Raw genomic sequence first — 15,942 nt, forward strand, 5'->3', positions numbered from 1 at the left:
GGAAGCACAAAGAAAGACGCTATCCTAGGTGCCACCCTAGGTTCAGTGCAAAGACCAAGGTCACCAACCACAGAAGATGGATTAAAATGACACTGAGGTAACAGAATCTCTAGAACCACAAAGACTGACTTCATCATAAGTCCCACCTCAGGATCTGTGCAGATACTGAGACCTCTAAACATAGAGCAGAAGTCTTCCACACACCAAAAACAAAAACAAAACAAAACAAAAAAAACAAAAAACAAACAAACAAAAAAACACCATCGGGAAAGTAAAGGATCCTGATCACGAGCAAAGTCTAGAGTTGATCCCATGACAGTATGCTCCAAGGACAGAGAAACCCCATATCTCTTAGGCCAAGTGAATTCCTTTTCGAATGACCCCAATATTTACTGTGCCTGGGCAGGAGGGAAAAAAACAAATACAAAAAGCACAAAATCTTGGCTATTTTTTATATAAATATATATTACCTTTATTTATTATTGTTATTATTATTTTTGATTTATTTATCTATTTTGGTTGATTTTTCTGTTTGGGTGCGATTATTGAAAGTGTTGTCCCCAATTATATATATTTTTTTCTTTCTTCCTTTCTTCTCTTTCGTTATGTGCTATACCATGTTTCTTTTTTGTTTGTTTGTTTGTTTGTTTGTTTTTGGGCCACACCCGGCAGTGCTCAGGGGTTACTCCTGGCTGTCTGCTCAGAAATAGCTCCTGGCAGGCACGGGGGACCATATGGGACACCGGGATTCGAACCAACCACCTTTGGTCCTGGATCAGCTGCTTGCAAGGCAAACTCCGCTGTGCTATCTCTCCGGGCCCACCATGTTTCTTAATTCGAGACCATGGCGTGATTTTTGTTTGTTTGTTTTAGTTTTTTTTTTTTTTTTTTGGATTGTTTGTTTTGTCTGTTCTTTGAGGTGCTTATCGATATAGCTGGAGCCCTCAATTCATGGGAGGACTGCCCTGGTTTGTCTCTAAGGAGGCGAGATTGGGGAACAGGTGACTGGGCTGCTAGAGCAGTTCACATGATCTGTGGTGGTTATTCATTGAAAATGTACCTCATTATATCTGCTTTTGCTTTTCTTGGGCAGCCCTGTCAGCCAACCCACCAGCTGTTAAGCAGTTTACAAGTAAATGCAATTTTTTTTTGTTGTGGGGTTTTGGTTTTTTTTATATTTTATATTATATTTTGTTTAAAGTCCTATGAATGTATATGTGTGATTAAAATGGCTTTTTCTGTTTGAAAAAAAAATAAATAAAAACCATTACAAAAAAAATAAAAGGTTAAAAATTACTGTATTACTCTATATTATTCTAAAAGAATATTTCAGGACTCATTCATATTTTAAATATATTTATAAATATACACATAATACTTTTGGCATTGGATTAAAACTTGGTACAGAGGTTTATGTGGCAGAGAAGCCAGGGAAAGGTGAGTCAGGACAATTGGAGGCAAAGCACAAGGTTGGCAGAGAGAAATAAATGGTTATTGATATCAATACAGGGCAGCCTGTGACTATGGAGAACCAGCTTTGGGGCTGTTCAAATTCTGCCTTCTGAAGATACAAAAGGATTAGCAAGATACAATTTTCTCCTTCCCAGGTTCAGTTCTAAAACATGAACATGAAAAAGTGCTGCAATCTCTTCTACTTTTATTTATATAGACCCAGGAAATCATGCAAGTCTCTCACATATTTTTTGAATGAAATAAACTTCAATCAGTGTATTTTGTTTTAAATAAGATGTGCTCCACTTACTATCAACTTTTGTCATACTTATTTTATACTTTAAAATAACATTGGATTGTTCTAAATTACCAATTACTCTATTTCTATTGTTCTAGCTTTTCTTTTCCCCAAGCACATGGTAGATTACTTAAAAAAAATTATTAGACCTCGGGGCTGGAGAGATAGCATGGAGGTAAGACGTTTGCAGAAGGTTGATGGCTTGAATCCCTGCATCCCATATGGTCCCCTGAGCCTGCCAGGAGCGATTTCTGAGCGTAGAGCCAGGAGTAAACCCTGAGTGCTACCAGTGTGACCCAAAAACCAAAAAAAAAAGAAAAATTATTAGACCTTATATTATTATTTTTTTTTTTTTTGTGGTTTTTGGGTCACACCCGGCAGTGCTCAGGGATTATTCCTGGCTCCAGGCTCAGAAATTGTTCCTGGCAGGCACGGGGGACCATATGGGACGCCGGGATTCGAACCGATGACCTCCTGCATGAAAGGCAAACGCCTTACCTCCATGCTATCTCTCCGGCCCCATATTATTATTTTCTTACCTATTTAGAATTTACTTGAGAACTGACTGGAAAAATAGCTGTTAACAGATCCTGCTATTAAGTTAGTCTACCACAAAAAAAATCTTGAAGCTAGGACTGTTACTGTTTTCTAAATAAATTCCAGTTTGAGCATATGACTTAAGTTTTTTAGGCAGAAAATGATAGTCGAGTCTATTTATAAAACCAGAAATGAGGGGCCGGAGAGGTGGCGCTAGAGGTAAGGTGTCTGCCTTGCAAGCGCTAGCATAGGATGGACCGTGGTTTGATCCCCCAGTGTCCCATATGGTCCCCCCAAGCCAGGAGCGATTTCTGAGTGCATAGCCAGGAGTAACCCCTGAGCGTCAAATGGGTGTGCCCCCCCCCAAAAAAAAAAAAAAAAACCAGAAATGAACCAAAACAGTTGGGGAAAATTCCAAGTACTCAAACAAATCTAGCAGAACCTCAGACTCTCTAATGGGAGAACAAGTAAACAACATAAATATACTAACATTTTTCTCTTTTGCTAAAATTTATCTGTTCATGGTTATTATTATGTGAGCAAAATTGTAGGCAAACTAAGTTTAGCTTTTTGGGGGGGTTGGGTTCAAGTTCTGAAAATACAATAGAATCAATCAAAAATATCAAGAAGAACAGAAGAATCCTAGTGTTTGTTGGAATCTGACCTAAATCACTTTCATATGGACAAGAACCACCCCCTCCCCAACCAGGAAAACCCAGCCGTCTCACCCATACCTCCCATCTTCCTTGTTGAAAATCAGCCTGACTCCTTTACCATGCTCCAAAATAACTATATAAAAAAAAGTAAAAACCTGGCTTCTAAGAATGGTGGTGGATGGGCCGATTTGCCTTTCTGCATGATCCACAGCAAACCCAATGCCATACTTAATGCCCTCTGACAGAAACGGCCCAGCTCTGTGATTTAACCTCAAACTTCCAAGTCACTAAATTAATTTCAGATCTGTAAGTCCTAAGTCTCTTGTAGTCTCAAAATTGTGTAGTGTCATGTCAGTAGTATCACAGGAAATCTGATCAGAAAGTCACATAGAAATCTATCAAGCTCAGTAAGCCTATACAAAATACAGAAGTCTCAACTATCAATCCTTTGATACTGACTTCAGTAACACCATAGAGAAATATGACAATTATTTCAAATGAACTCTTGTTGATATAAGTCTTGATAATTCAACTTGCTTTTGTGTTGCAACAAAATATATTTTGTAAATTTGTTTGTGTCAGTAAGGAGGCAAGGTATGCTGGTGGGTAAGAAATTTAGGGGCACTTGTGATGGGATTGGCATTTGAATATTTAATGCCTGAAACAACTGTATTTGAACAATTTGGTAAATCATGGCATTTTAATACAAATTTTAAAATATACATAAGAATAAAAACCAGGGCCAGAGAGATAGTATGGAGGTAGGGCATTTGCCTTGCATGCAGAAGGACGGTGGTTTGAATCCTGACATCCCATACGGTCCCCCGAGCCTGCCAGGCGCAATTTCTGAGTGTAGAGCCAGGAGTAACCACTGAGCGCTGCCAGGTATGACCCCCCCCAGAACAAACAAACAAAAACCCAAAAAGAATAAAAGACCAATGGCTTTTATTGCAATAAAAATTAAAATCACACACACACACACAAAAAAAAAGAAAACCACAAAAATTGGCCACAAACTATGGAGCAGGATCCTGAGAATGCAACCCAGAATTTACCTGCCTAATGAATAAAGTTAATTCCTTTTTCTCTCTGTCTCTATAATACAAGCATAACCTCAAGATAATTTCTGTCCTTAATCACCACTTTCTAATTTTCACCTTGATATGCTACATGTATAGCACAGTGCCACCACTCACAATCATTTTATTTTTCAGAAAACAGAAAACCCAGCAACATAAACAAAAACCATAATTTAAAATATTTTTCATATGAAGTTCCTCTCTTTATCTGTCAATAGATTTGGAAAGGATTAAGATGAACCCTGATCCCTTTTCTGAATGTTAAGCTTTTATTCTATGTGTTTGAAGGCATTTTCTTTGTGAAACAATTATGATTAGAGAAAACAGGTAAGTTGAAGGAAAGAATATTGGGCTTTTTATTGGTATGTTTGTTTTTATAATTTTGGGAGTCACAACCAGTGATGCTCAGGGGTTACATATGGGTCTGCACTAAGGAATTATTCCTATCCATGCTTGGGGGACTATATGGGATGCCAGAATTGAACCCAGGTGGGCACATGCAAAGCAAATGCTCAAAAACTGCTGAACTATCTCACCAGCCCCATTTTTGACTTTTGATACAAAACATTATGAAATATATTAGTCATCATTGGTTCAATAACAAAAAAGTCCATTTCTTTTTTTGTTTGTTTGTTTTTTGGGCCACACCCATTTGATGCTCAGGGGATACTCCTGGCTAAGCCCTCAGAATGATTTGTGAACCAATAAAGTAACTTTGGCATTCAGTGGCAATTTGATCATGTCTGTTGTGAGACAGCTTCAGTATTGAAGCTGCCATATACAGGTTAAAATTATAAGTAAAAAGATGATCACAGAGAGTGACAGAGATGGTAATGTAAATAAAGTACAAGGCTATGTAGGAATGAGGTTGTGATGTGTGCTGACTGAAACGCTGCTATTTCCACAATAAATGGAGGTTTTCAAAGCCCTAACTGTATCTTTTGTGAAGTTGTAAAATAAAAGAGATGCTTATTCTAATTCAGTAGATATGAATTGTGCCATTGTGAACAAAATAAATTTGAAAAACCCACAGGTGATTTTGATGCATATCTAGAGCTTTTGATAGGTTATATAAATGCAGACCATGATCAAGTAAATATTGAATGAAAGAAAAATGCTGATGTTTGTACTCACTTTTGTTTTGTTTTTGGGCCACAACCAGTGATGTTCAGGGTTTACTCCTGGCTATATGCACAGAAATCACTCCTGGCTTGGGGGACCAAAGGAATGCCAAGGGATTGAACCGCCACAAATGCCCTACCGCTTGCACCACCCCTCTGGCTCCTGAACTCACTTCCTTAATAAAATTCATGAAATAAGTTTAGATTAACTGAGTATGCACATGCCACTTTCAAAAATTCTGTAAATTATAATAATGAATACTAAAAATTTTAAATGAAGTCAAATGACATTGTTCTTGAAATGGGGAAAGGACAGGGGAAGTTTGTGCTGTAAGAGATTTACACAACGAAGTCCTACAATAAGGAGAGAATAAAAATCAAGATCATAAGCCCATTATCTTATTTTATTTATGGTTTTTGGGCCACACCTGGTGCTGCTCAGACTATCTTGACTCTGTGCTTAGGAGTGACCCCTGGGGATTTTCAAGGGACCATATGTGATGCTGGTTATTCAAACTAGGTTTGTGTGTAAACACAATCATATGCAAGGCAATTGCCTTACCTCTGGAACTATCTCTCCAGCCTCTACAATTTATTTATTTATTTATTTATTTTAAATATGGAACGCTTCACGAATTTGCGTGTCATCCTTGCGCAGGGGCCATGCTAATCTTCTCTGTATCATTCCAATTTTAGTATATGTGCTGCCGGAGCGAGCACTACAATTTATTTTATATTTACTTCTTGAGCAGCAGGGTAAGTCATGACTAAAACGTATTACTGGTATGATTTGTGCTATAATTCAGCAGTATTTTGTGAGAATAGTTAATATGTTGATGACTATAAAGCCTTGCTGAAACAAAACAATTGACTTAGTTCAGTTTCTAGCTCCTCGTAAGCTTTTATTCACAAGCTTTGCAGAATCAAAACCCTGTGCTGGAGGAAAGCCATTATATGCTCATCTTTTCAGTCTTTGTAAGTAATACTATAATCATAGGCTACTCCACCTATTAGTAAAGTTATAAATGCCACACATCCCACTCCATTCTCCAAGAATGAAAAAGGAGGGGGCAGAGGAAGAAAAAATTGGTGTGGTTTCATTTTGTGCAAGATCCTGAGGTCTTCTATCACACTGACTTTGGAGAGCACCATGAAGAATGCAGGAAAACAAGTTGGTTAAGGGATGGTGAGCAAATAAATTGAGACAGGAAGGATAGAAAATGGCTTGGAATAAAATAAGGAGAAGAAACCAATGCTTTTTTATTTACTTTTATTTTGTTTGGGGGGGGGTCACATCTTGTGATGCTCAAGGTTACTCGTGATTTTGTTGAGGAATTAATCCATTAAGGAATTACTCCTAGTGGTACTTGGAGAACCATATGGGATACCAGGAATTGAACCCAGGCTGGCTGCATGCAAGACAGCATGCTATTTAGTAATGTCTCCAGGTATCAATGTTCTTTTAGACAGTGAACACATTCTTATAAGTTTTCCAATAGCTGTGTGTGGCACGTTGGCCCCCCCCCCCAAAGAATAAAAGAGACCCAAACTTAATATAAAAATTCAATGTAAATTATTCTGTTCAGGCAGGTGTCTAATTTGCTCTAGTCTATTTTATTTTTGTGGTTTTGGGTCATATCTTGTGATGATCAGGGGTTGCACTTAAGAATTAAACCTCTCTGTATCTAAGAATGGCACCAGTATATAGACAAGTGGGTAAAGAATGCTGGATTATAGTATGCCATTTCGGCTTGGCCAATGTTAAAAAAAAAACTGAATGATTATACAGAGGGATAATATCTTAAGTTGTATTCTGATGTCAAGAAATCCTCAGCCTCTGCACTTTATTGGTTAACTACTTCTTTAAGCCAAATTCTTATGGCATTTGTTTCAGGGTGGCAAAATAAGATTTACCTCCAAGAATATTTTATTTTCTAATACAAAGACTAACTGTTGATTATTATCTGCATGATAAAGTTGTAAGTGTACTATGGGGAAAAAAAAACAATTCTTGGATTTACACAATGGTGATGTGCAATTATGTGCATACTTCCTTAGTGTCTCACTGTATAGTCTTCCTGAAACTGCCTGCAATTTAATAATGTTGATCCTATTTAAAATTTTTTTCTATTTTCTATTATTTATCATGAAGCTTGAATAACCTTGTTTTCCTTTATTTGGAGACTTTTCGAAAAGGTGATTTTGGGGCTGGAGTGACAGCACAGCTGAGAGGGCATTTGCATTGCATGAGGCTGACCTGGATTTACCCCTGCATCCCATATGGTCCCCTAAGACCTTCTAGGTATGACTCCTGAGAGCAGAGCCAGTAGTATCCCCTGAGCTCTGGAGCCCAAATCCCCATCCAAAAAAGGTTATCTCTTATAAGAGCACCAAGCTAAATGAGCCTAAACAGTAGAAGAGAAGGTGCAATTAGTATCAACCATAGCCCAGTAAATCCTTAGACAATCACTTTAGATATTGTTTTTACATATTGTTCTTACTTGACCTCAGTTTTGATAATTCCATTTGCCTTTGTGCTGTAACAAAGCAATATGAAGTATTGAATATGAAGTATTTTTATGAATATGTGCCTGCAAGGGGACAAGTCGGGTCATGGGTAGGAAAATGGGGATATTGAGGTGGTTGGTTCGAATCCCAGTGTCACACAGGTAGTGGGACTGATGCTTGCATATTTAATACCTGAAACAACTCTATATTATGAACAACTTGGTAGATCAGTGTTTTAATTAAAAAAAAATTAAGAAGAAGATGAAGTCTGTCAGGTACTTTTTATTTATCAGCTGAGAAATTTTTATTCTGTCCTAAGCGAAAGAGAATAACTAAAAATTGTCATAAGCATGCCCCTGGCCTACCTTGTTATAGTAAACTTTCTCTAAAAATACTTCTTTGGTGAACTGAGAAATGTGTAGTGACCTAAGAGAGGCCTCTGGCCAGAGAAACTGCATCAGATGTCACAAAAATTAAGGAAACAGCTTCTAATACAGAACTGCCTGCAACATGCAGTTAGACAGCACCTGCCAACAGAATTAGAACAAAACCTGAGAAGCCTTACTTCAAATTATGTGTTGGTTTTAGACATGGCAATCTAATCTTTAAGCTAGTATAGAGGAGTTTACCCCTGATAAGGTCAAACTCACCCTGAGGTCTTTTTTTTTTTTTTTTTTCCCCCGGGCCACACTTGGTGATGTTCAGGAGTTACTCCTAGCTATGTGCTCAGAAATCGCTCCTGGCTTGGGGGACCATATGGGACGCCAGGGGTCCGTCTTAGGTGACGTGCAAAGCAAATACCCTACCGCTTGCATCACTGCTCCGGCCCCCACCCTGAGGTCCTTTGATTTCACTTTTCCCCTCACTCTTCCAGAACTGAGTTACATTTTTTTGGGGGGGGGGCCACACCCGGCGGTGCTCAGGGGTTTCTCCTGGCTGTCTGCTCAGAAATAGCTCCTGGCAGGCACGGGGGACCATATGGGACACAGGGATTCGAACCAACCACCTTTGGTCCTGGATTGGCTGCTTGCAAGGCAAACGCCGCTGTGCTATCTCTCCGGGCCCTGAGTTACATATTAATCCATTCCTGGTGTCTCCATCACTTGTATGCCTGGCTAAACATTCTTTTATCCTTAAATTTAAAAACAAAACATCTTTCTGATCTTCAGGTGACTTTCTCTCCTCTCCTCTCCTCTCCTCTCCTCTCCCCTCCCCTCCCCTCCCCTCCCCTCCCCTCCCCTCCCCTTCTCTCTCTCTCTCTCTCTCTCTCTCTCTCTCTCTCTCTCTCTCTCTCTCTCTCTCTCTCTCTCTCTCTCTCTCTCTCTCTCTCTCTCTTTCGGGCCAGAGAAATAGTGTCTTACACAAAGTCAGGGTTCAATCCCTAGCACCACAGGAGGTCCCCTAAGTACCAACAAGAGTGATTCTTGAGTACTACTGGGTGTGGCCAAGCCCCAACTCTTAAAAAAAGAATTTGGATCCTTGTAGTCAAACTTCTTGGGCTCAGATCTTTAGAGCTACAGGTATTTAAGAGTGTGGCCCAAAATAACCATTCCTGTCTCACTGAGTTCTTACTACCTTTATATCACTTTAACATGTTCTAAGGTCATCTAATTTTTGGAATATTCTGCTCAGTCATTGATGACTACACTATCTCTGGAAGTCCCATAAATATGACATATAATTTAACTTACGCTATAACCCAGACTTGGAAAGGAAAAAGAAATTCCTTAATTTTGTTTAGACCTAATCTGATTTTCCTCCTAAGACTTCAGTCACTAGTTAATGAGTTAAATATACAAATATATAAATAGTTAAATATACAACCCCAGTCTAAAATTTGAGTTAAATAACTACATAATAGTTTGTGGGTTTTTTGGTTTGTTTTTGGGCCACACCTGGTGGTACTCAGGGGTTACTCCTGGCTCCACACTAAGAATGGCTCCAGGCAGGCTCAGGGGACCATATGGGATGTCAGGGATCTAACCTGGGTCCATCCCAGGTCGTTTGCATATAAGGCAAATGTCCTACTGCTGTGCTATTACTCTGGTCCAATAATTACATAATAGTTTATGCAATTAAAACTTATCTAGGAGCCGGAGAGATAGCATGGCTATTAAAGTGTTTGCCTTGCATGCAGAAGGACGGTGATTTGAATCCCAGCATCCCATATGGTTCCCTGAGCCTGCCAGGAGCAATTTCTGAGCATAGAGCCAGGAGTAACTCCTGAGTGCTGCTGCATATGACAAAAAACAAAACAAAAAACTTATCTACTAATTTACAAAAACTCATGAATATTTTGGCCTTCTTTGGATTGCTTAACCAGATGTATCAAATCTATCCTTCCCCAAGGTTATGACAAATGATTTTATTAAATAATGGGAAAGGTCATAATTTTTCCTAGATATTTTCAATTTAATCTTAGTTTCTGGACATGGATTTTATAGCAAGGGTTTATGTTCCTATCATGTCTTTTATAACATAAGAGAAACAACTAACAACTTATGATGGAGTCACTTCCGCCTCTAATGTATCCTGTATTGGATATGTAATGATTCACACCACAGGACTGCTCAATCCACACCAAAAATAGTCAAGAACAATTTTTAAAATGACAAAAAGAGAATGTGAAAGAATACAAAATTAATATGCTTTTTATCTATTTGTATGTGTATGTATATACAAACACACAAATATTAGCTCAACATAAAAGACTAATTTTTTAAATATCAGTAACAATAAAACTAGTAACAACTAAACTATTCAACAGATAATAAATGGAAAAAGGAATAAAATTGAGATAAAAATTAAAAAATAAACAAAACCCAAAATATTTGAGTCTAAGAAAAGAACAAAAGGACAAGAGGCAAAAAATGAAAAGAAAAGAAAAGAAATGCATTTGCCATCCTCTCTTTGGTATGGTGTATTGCACCACTGTTAGATCAAAAGCATGAAAAGAGCTGACTTTAACATTGGGTCAAAGCACTATCTCATTATACCGGAAAATACAATCATCCTTCAGCTCATGATCAGAGCTTACACAAAGACGATCGCCATTTGTCATTCTGTCACAGAAAGTTCAATGGAATTATTCTATATCTGTTTACTTACAATAGTCTCTTTGCTGCTATCATCATTCATGACCCTGTAGTTAAAGCACATCTCAGAGTTCAGCTTTGTAGTAATCTCCATTATTTTATAAATAACCCATACCTAGCTTGATGTCTTGCACAGAATACTTGTACCCAATAAATAATTCCTGAATAAATGAGGCATTCTATTCATTAAATAAGGGAAGGAGATTCTCTTTTTTTTAAACGTTCCTGAAAAGCAAAAGTTTTAGGTATCTTTAATTAGCTCTGAATAAAGAAAAAGTAGAAGAAAATAAAGAAGGTAATAAATACTTACAAATGTATTAATAGCATTGCATTATAAATATAAAGGGGGCTGGAGTGGTGGCACAAGTGGTAGGGTGTTTGCTTTGCATGTGCTAACCTAGTTTGAACCACGGTTTGATCCCCCGGCGTCCCATATGGTCCCCCAAGCCAGGAGAAGTTTCTGAGTACATAGCCAGGAGTATCCTCTGAGTGTCACTGGGTGTGGCCCCCCCAAAAAAAAGAATGTAAAGGGACAAATCATACATCTAGCAAAAAAATCATTTTTAAGACTAATAATGAAAAATAGCATTATGATTTTAATAGTTCTAAGAACATTTCCATCATTTTCTCAAAGTTTAATTCAACTCCTAATTACCAAAGCTGTTCTGGGCAAGCAGGAAAGTATAATAAATCACAAAAATACTAGATCAATAGTTAATATTAATTTAATTTTCCAATTTTCCTTCTTAGTGGCATTACAGATAACTGCTAGCTTGTTCTGATATCTATTATATTGGTTCTGGAATTAAAATGCAATGCTGGTATAATTAGTGCTAAGACTATAATGGTCACTATAATAAAGTTTGAAAATTCTTGGAAATAACAATGAATATACGACTTCTGAAAGTTGTATTAAGGTTAGCTAATTTTTTTTTTTTTTTTTTTTTTTTTTTTTTTTTTTTTGGTTTTTGGGTCACACCTGGCAGTGCTCAGGGGTTATTCCTGGCTCCAGGCTCAGAAATTGCTCCTGGCAGGCACAGGGGACCATATGGGGCGCCGGGATTCGAACCGATGACCTCCTGCATGAAAGGCAAACGCCTTACCTCCATGCTATCTCTCCGGCCCCAAGGTTAGCTAATTTTAATTGCCTTTAATTATCAAAAAGTAGAGCATTACGCATAGCCTGAGAAAATACTGCTCTACAACTTTCTAAACTAATATCAGCTTACCAATTCTAAAGAAAATATTTATTCACTTTTCAGGTTAGGTTTCTGACATACTAGCATCATCTTTACTGTCAGGACTTTTATCAAAATATTCTTCATATAAGTTGTTGAAGATATCATATGGGGGTTAAAGTACTAGTCTTACCTGCGGCCAACCCTGATTAAAACTCAAGGATCACATATGGTCCCCCAGTCACTGTCAGTGATCATTACTTAGCAGAGCCTAGAGCAAGCCCAGAGCACCATCAGGCTGCGGCCCAGAAATAAAACAAACAGAAAAGAAAATATATCTCACGCAGCATAAAACCTGCCACTTAAAAAGTATACTATTAAATAATTTTAATATAGTTACAAGGTTGTGCAACTATCATCCAATGATTTTAGAACATTTTCATCTCCCCTAAAAGAACCCTTCATATCTATTAATAGTTCAGCCCTATCAGCTGACTGAAACCACTAATCTATCATCATTAATTTACCTATTCTAGACATTTTACATAAATGGAATAACTCAGTATGTGGCTTTTAGGTCATGTTTTTTTTTTTAACTTTGCTATTTTCAAGGTTCATTTATATTGTAGTGCTAATGCTTAACATTTTATTGCCAAATAATATTTCATCATATGGATACGCCACATTAAATTTTGGTTTTGTGAGACACCTGGAGTTGCTCGGAGCTTACTCCTGGCCCTGCACTCAGGGATCACCACAGACAGGTTGGCTACATGCAAGCCAAGTGACGTACCATCTCTATATCCTCACAAAATTTGAATAATATTTATTATTATTGTCATTATTGTGATCCTACTGACTGTGAAGTGATAGTTCAAGACTCTGATTTGCTTTCATTTCCCCACAATAAATGATGGTGAAAGTTTTTTAGTGTGTGCTTCACTAGCTATTTATATTTCCATTCAAATTCTTTGCTTATTTTAAAATATGTTTTGAGTTGTAAGTTATTTAAATATTCTAGAATAAGTCCTTCACTAGTTATATGATTTGCAAGTGTTGCTTCCTTTTATTTGAATTTTATTTTTTTAATTACTTCAAATACTGTGGTTTACAATGTCTTTTATAATACAGTTGTTTTGGGCATGCAATGTTCCAACACCAATCCCAACAATAGTAACATTCCCATCATCTTATCCCCAGTTTTCTGCCCACTTTCAAGACTGCCCCCGCCCCTAGGGCCCGGAGAGATAGCACAGCGGTGTTTGCCTTGCAAGCAGCCGATCCAGGACCAAAGGTGGTTGGTTCGAATCCCGGTGTCCCATATGGTCCCCCGTGCCTGCCAGGAGCTATTTCTGAGCAGACAGCCAGGAGTAACCCCTGAGCACTGCCGGGTGTGGCCCAAACACCAAAAAAAAAAAAAAAAAAAAGACTGCCCCCTTGGCAGGCACAAAATAAGTTCTTTTCTTTTCTTTGAATAATATCTTTAAGTACCATGATTACAAACATGTTCATAGTTGAGTTTCAGTCATAAACAGAACATCCTCCCTTCTCAGTACAACATTACCATCATCAATACCCTCCATCTGCCTCCTCCCCCACCTCCTGCCTGTATTTAAGACAGGCATTCTACTTCTCTCACTAACATTGCCATGATAGTTGTTAGTGTAGTTATTTCTCTAACTGCATTTACCACTCTTTGTGGTTAGCTTCATATTGTGAGTCAGTCCTTCCAGCCCTCATCTCTATTGTCTCTGGGCATCATTACAATAATGTAAAACAAGTTATTTTCTATTGCTTGCTGCAACTAAATACCTAATGGAATTATCAAAAAAATACTTCAACAAAAGAGAATTTGTTAAAATTATTATATCTCACATTTTCTTTCTTTCTTTCTTCCTTCCTTCCTTCCTTCCTTCCTTCCTTCCTTCCTTCCTTCCTTCCTTCCTTCCTTCCTTCCTTCCTTCCTTCCTTCCTTCCTTCCTTCCTTTCTTTCTTTTTTTTTTTTTTTTTCTTTTTTGGTTTTTGGGCCACACCCGGCAGTGCTCAGGGGTTACTCCTGGCTGTCTGCTCAGAAATAGCTCCTGGCAGGCACGGGGGACCATATAGGGCACCGGGATTCGAACAATCACCTTTAGTTCTGGATCGGCTGCTTGCAAGGTAAACGCCGTTGTGCTATTTCTCCGGGCCCATATCTCACATTTTCTTAATGCATTACTGCTAGCACAAAAGTTTCTTATCTTAATGAAATCTAATGTATCTTTTGCTTTATTTTGTTACTTGTAGCTTTAGTATATTTGTACAGGCTTTTTACTATGGATATATCCCTAGAAATCTAATGTCAAAGCTCTTTGTATTTCTTGAGGGAAAAGTATCATGTTATTGCTATTGCCTGTAGATAAAAAATGTGGGCCAGGGGCCAGAGTGATAGCACAGCAGGTAGGGTGTTTGCCTTGTATGCAGCTGACCTGGGCTTCATCCCTGGCATCCCATATGGTCCCCTGAGCCTGCCAGGAGTAATTTCTGAATGCAGAGACAGGAGTAACCCCTGAGCACCACCAGATGTGGCTAAAAAATAATGTGGGCCATTAAAAAAGCAAATTATAGAACCAAAGAGGTAATTTAACAGATTGAGCACAAGTTTTGGATCAAGAACCTGGTTTGATTCTCAGAACCTGAGCAAGAGCTGAGCACAGAGTTAGAAGTGACCCCTGACCATCATTGTGTGATCCCAAATTAACAACAAAGCATGTTGAAACAATGCAACTAAAAAAAAAAAGGCCAGTAAGTTGTATTATCGATACCCCCATTATCCATAGAACTAAGGAAGAGACTTCATAAAACTGAAATCTATAGGTGATTGGCAAATTTATTTTAGATATCATTTTAGTCTTCTTTAGCAGATCTTTGACAAGAGTTGCTAAGAAGAGACCAAAGCAGTAGGAGCACAGCAGTAGGCCCTTTGCCTTGCATGTGTATGACCCGAGACAGACATGGGTTCAATTCCCATATGGTCCCTCGAGCTTGCCAGGTGCGATATCTGAGTGCAGAGCCAGGAGTAACCCCTGAGTACTGCTGGATGTGTCCCCCATGAAAAAATAAAAAGAGTTTCTAAGAAGCTGATAACTGATTTGATTGAATTTTTTTTTTTTTTTTTTTTTGGTTTTTGGGCCACACCCGTTTGACGCTCAGGTGTTACTCCTGGCTATGTGCTCAGAAATCGCCCCTGGCTTGGGGGGACCATATGGGACGCCGGGGGATCGAACCGCGGTCCGTTCCTTGGTAGCGCTTACAAGGCAGACACCTTATCTCCAGCGCCACCTTCCCGGCCCCGATTTGATTGAATTTTAATCCTTCTCCCTGCATCTCTACTACTATCTAATAGGGATTTCCAAAAGGCCTAAGAAGTAAGGCACACAGAGGTACAAAGTAATTTTAAGCTGGGCACTGGGCTGATTAAAAGAGCACTTGCAATGTATATAAGATTGGCCTTGACCCTACATTCCATATTCTAGTCATTGGAATATTGCTGTAAAGATCTTTGTAAACAATTTATTTATAAATAAAGCATTTACTGAGATGCAGAAGTGGAAAGTGATAAATCAACTAATCTACTAAATGAAGAATTAAGTAGGCAAGAAAAAAAAAGATATAAGGGGCAAGGATAGTACAACTTGCCTTGTACTTGGTTCTATCCCCATATGGTCTCCTAAACCTTACCAGAAGTAATCTCTGAGGGTAGGGCCAGGAGAAAATCCTGAGCAGTGCTGGGGGTGGCTCCCATCCCCAGAAAAAAGAAAAGGAACAAAAAACACAGAAGTGAGTTTTACATCACATTATAAGAAGTTGTTGTAAGGAATAAATGTCTTTCCTCCCTCCCGTCATGTATTTGCAAGTCCTTCAGTCATTCAGCAAATATATTTAATATGACTACATGGTATGGGTGCATCAGCTTAAAATATATAACCCCTGGCTTAGAGCAGTCAGTATTAAGACCAACTTAACCTACTCAGTATTTAAG

At 38.3% G+C, this 15,942-nt stretch overlaps 1 protein-coding gene, 1 non-coding gene and 1 pseudogene across 5 annotated transcripts in view; all 3 read right to left on the minus strand.

Annotated features, from left to right (window-relative positions):
• The window catches only part of LOC126020820 (protein-arginine deiminase type-6-like), a 94,274-nt pseudogene extending 83,562 nt beyond the window's left edge, over positions 1–10,712 (minus strand).
• Positions 1–15,942, minus strand: part of FRMD5 (FERM domain containing 5) — a 383,704-nt gene that overhangs the window by 173,235 nt on the left and 194,527 nt on the right. The window lies entirely within an intron of this gene.
• On the minus strand, positions 5,757–5,863 carry LOC126021467 (U6 spliceosomal RNA). The gene has a single exon (XR_007499981.1). It is a non-coding gene; the product is annotated as a U6 spliceosomal RNA (small nuclear RNA).

This window comes from Suncus etruscus, chromosome 10 (genome assembly GCF_024139225.1).
Source record: "Suncus etruscus isolate mSunEtr1 chromosome 10, mSunEtr1.pri.cur, whole genome shotgun sequence".
Taxonomy (NCBI): Eukaryota; Metazoa; Chordata; class Mammalia; order Eulipotyphla; family Soricidae; genus Suncus; species Suncus etruscus.